Source organism: Cucurbita pepo, chromosome LG14, assembly GCF_002806865.2.
Source record: "Cucurbita pepo subsp. pepo cultivar mu-cu-16 chromosome LG14, ASM280686v2, whole genome shotgun sequence".
NCBI classification, from domain to species: domain Eukaryota; kingdom Viridiplantae; phylum Streptophyta; class Magnoliopsida; order Cucurbitales; family Cucurbitaceae; genus Cucurbita; species Cucurbita pepo.
In genome coordinates, this window is record NC_036651.1 from 6,378,194 (window position 1) to 6,382,201 (window position 4,008).

Below are 4,008 nucleotides of genomic sequence, written 5' to 3' on the forward strand. Positions count from 1 at the left end.
CTTTTGCAAACACCCACCTTGGTAGCCAAGAAGGTTAGTCAATGATCACTTATAAAGCCTTTTTAATGTTTATATCAACTGGGTTTTAGACATTGAAACGTTTTATTTATGTTGTGCAGTCTTATATTGTTTACTTGAGATCACCTTCACATGGCTTGAATCCCTCTGTAGTTGATCTCCAACTTGCAACACAAATCCACTACAATCTACTTGGATCTATGTTAGGAAGGTGAAGCTTTTACGTCTAAATCATGTAATGCAAATTTGTTGAACTCTCGCTCTTCATTTACAATCTTATGTTTTTGTTTCCAAGTACAGTCATGAAGCAGCTAAGAAAGCAATCTTTTACTTGCATAAGATATAGCTAGTAAAATGATTGAATCATTTCTATGACTCATTTTATTTGATAATGATTTTCTCTCTCCCTAAAACCATATTTGTTTGTTCCTAATTTATTGGGTTTCATATTTTTATAGAAACATTCTTGTCTGTGGGAAGCATTGATTAGAAGCTTAATTTTGAGAAGTCAGCCTAGTTTTTCTATTTTAATAGTATGGTGTTTTCTCTTTTTTTTCTTTTTTAGAGCATCGTGATGTGCTATCAGTTATGAAAATAAAGGATTAAAACGGTATACAATCATGGAACTTTCTTGGAGTTGGGAATGATAGTGGAATTCCTTCAAACTTACTTTCGAATCTTTCAAGATTTGGTGAATCTACAATCATTGGCAACATTGACATAGGTTGGACTTGTTTCCCTCTCATAAGTTCTTGGACATTCGGCAACTTTTGTATTAATTTAGGTACTTCTTCTTATTGTGATTCGGATCAATACAGGTGTTTGGCTAGAATCAAAGAGCTTTAGTGATAAAGGATATGAACCTATCCCAACAAGATGGAAGGGAAGTTGTAAACGTGGCTCCAACTTTCATTGCAACAGGTCCCTATGATCTCTTATTGTTACTTCGTCTCTATTTAATTCTTTTATGTTAAGAAATAGATACACTTTCATTTGACTAATATATTAAACATGTATTTGACGCTTTTGTTAGCATAATAGACAAAGAACTCGACAATGGTTTAAAGTGAATATTAATCTAACATTTGTTAGATGCATATAGAATCATTGTTATTGACATTAGATTGATACATAAATGCATATATTTTTAGAGCAAAATTACATCAAATTCATGTTTTTGGTTAAATTACAAGTATAGTTTTTAAACTTTCACGCTCATCATTAAGATATCTTTGAACTTGGATAAGTATCTTATTCCAACTTTTAACTTTTATTTTGTGTAAAAAACTTCTCAAATTTGTAATAGATTTGAAACATTCAATTTTGTGTCTATTTAAATATTTTAAAACTAATTGATCTATTAGATATAAAATCAAATTTTATGTTTAGTAGAACTCCGTGCAATCAATTTATTGTCTAGTAAGTTCGTTAGTTTTGAATAAAAGTCAAATATGTCTATTAGACACAAAATCGAATTTCAAAATTTATTGGTCAGTCAGAAAAGAGTACTTTTTAAGGTTTAATAATAAAATAGATACAAAAGGAAACCTTCAGAAATCTAATAGACATTTCTTTTAGTTTATATATATATATAAAATACAAAAAAAAAAAAAAAAAAAAAAAAAANAAAAAAAAAAAAAAAAAAAAAAAAAAAAAAAAAGAACTAAAGGTTTAACCACATACAAATGTATAAACTCATCCAATTTTAAATTTTCTTCTTATTATAAAAATGATAATAGATCTGTCTTTGTCGGGTTTGTGCTCTAGCTAGTCCTTGTATCGGTACGACGTAGATGTAAAATTGAAGATTTTAATGCAGAAAATTGATTGGAGCAAAGTATTTTAACAAAGGGTATGCATCCATCGTAGGACCTCTCAACTCAAGCTATGAAACAGCAAGGGACGATAATGGGCATGGAACACACACCTTAGCCGCACCTTATCCACGACTGGAGGCAATTTCGTTCAAGGAGTAGGCATTTTTGGGAATGGTTATGGCACTTCAAAAGGGGGTTCCCCTAAAGCCCTTGTTGCTACCTATAGAGTATGTTGGCCTCCAACGTTTGTTGGTGAGTGTTTTATGGCCGATATTGTAGCTGGCTTTGAAGCTTCCATTAGTGACGGAGTTGACGTTCTTTCGGTTTCACTCAGTGGAAAGGATCAAGAATTTTCTGACGATCTAGTGGCTATACTATCCTTCCATGTAGTGAAGAACGACATCACTGTTGTTTGTTCTGCTGGAAATTCAGGACCATCTGAAGGCAAGGTCTCAAATGCCGCACCATGGATGATAACTGTGGGAGCTAGCACAATTGATAGGTTTTTTACCACTTACGTGGCATTGGGAGACAAAAGGCACTTTAAGGTACTCTATCCGACACTAGTTAGTATTATAAAGCTATGTTTTTTACACAATTTATACAAATATTTAGGTAAGTATTGAACCATTTTCACACAGTTAATTGCATTTGACATATAAAATTGTATCGTATGCGTGTTTCTATATTCCTATCGATTGAGTTTATGATTTTGTACTACGTTTATGTTGTCTTTAATGATTTTTTATTGTCAACACCATGGTGAAAGTCTTTCTAATAAAATATTGCCAGCTAAGAAGTTCCATCCGTTGATCAATGCTTTAGATGCAAAATTCAACAATGTCTCTGATAACCTCGCGTGAATATATTTTTATTCAAATTATACATAATATCTTTAAATTTTGGATACATTTCTATCATCATGCATGAGTATTTAAAATTATCCGTTGAATTTTGAAATAGATCCAAAAACTAGCCTTTGAGGAATTTTCTATTAAAACCATCTAATGTAAATTTGTAAATTATGTTAGCAATATTTTTGGGTTGAAATAAACAATAAAAATTTATCATATTTTTTAGTTATAAATGATGTTAGGTATATTCTCCAATTTTTACAATTTTTAGCTTAAATTTAGCTTAAATTGATTTGTATCGTTTGATAATTTTTGCAAAAATTTCAAGTTGTAAGAACATAATTGAAATATATTTTAAAATTTAACAATATTTTGTTAATTTAATCCACATATTTCCAACATAATTATAAGAACAAATTGACTTATGATATTAGCTTAATATGTTTTGAAGGGTCTCTTGATCCTAAAAAGGTAAAAGGAAAAATTGTAGTTGGCCTTAATTGGGGCAATTCAGGAGTGGACAAAGGTCATGTAGCTGCTCAAGCTGGTGCTGTCGGGATGATTCTTGTTAATAACAAGGAAAGTGGAGATGAACTTTTGCCTTATGCACACTTACTTCCTAAATCCCATATAAGCTATACCGATGGTGAATCACTCAACCAATACATCCAGTCTACTAAGTAATTACTCCATCTTATTCCGTCAACTTCCACATTTATGCTCAAACTCTTTGAAATGAATAAACATAAAATTAGTTCAATATTTTATTAGACTCAAAAGTGGTAATTTATACGTCATGTTTTGTGGTTGAATCAGAAGTCCAATGGCTTACATGACTCACGTGAAGATTGAGTTGGGAATCAAACCAGCACCAATTATGGCTTCATTCTCGTCAAGAGGTCCTAGCATAGTTGAGCCTTCAATACTCAAGGTTGGTTAAGATTTGTGTGTTGATTAATTTTATAGTATAAACTTCAATGTGTCAACAAAATATGAAGTATTGTATTTTTTTTTTTTTTTCAATTTCAAGCCTGATATAACAGCACCAGGTGTGAATATATCGTTGGTCTCTCTTCACATATACTAAATTCTTTCCAAGTTTAGTCACTCACTGAATTCTACAACTGGAGAATAATAGGGAATACATTATAGGTGGTTCAAAACCGACTTGTGAGGAATAAGAAATTTGAACTACAAAAAATTAGTATTGAGTTTGAATACTTTTGAACATGCTAGCTAATTTACTATAATTGATGTACTTAGAGTGCCTAAGTTCTAAATTGATTCCGTATGTGTTCTATTAACACCATCAAGAATAA

General features: G+C 31.1%; 1 pseudogene; it reads left to right on the forward strand.

The window, feature by feature from the left end:
• The first annotated feature begins 636 nt into the window (after positions 1 to 636).
• Positions 637 to 3,776, forward strand: LOC111810470 (annotated as a pseudogene).
• The last annotated feature ends 232 nt before the right edge of the window (positions 3,777 to 4,008 follow it).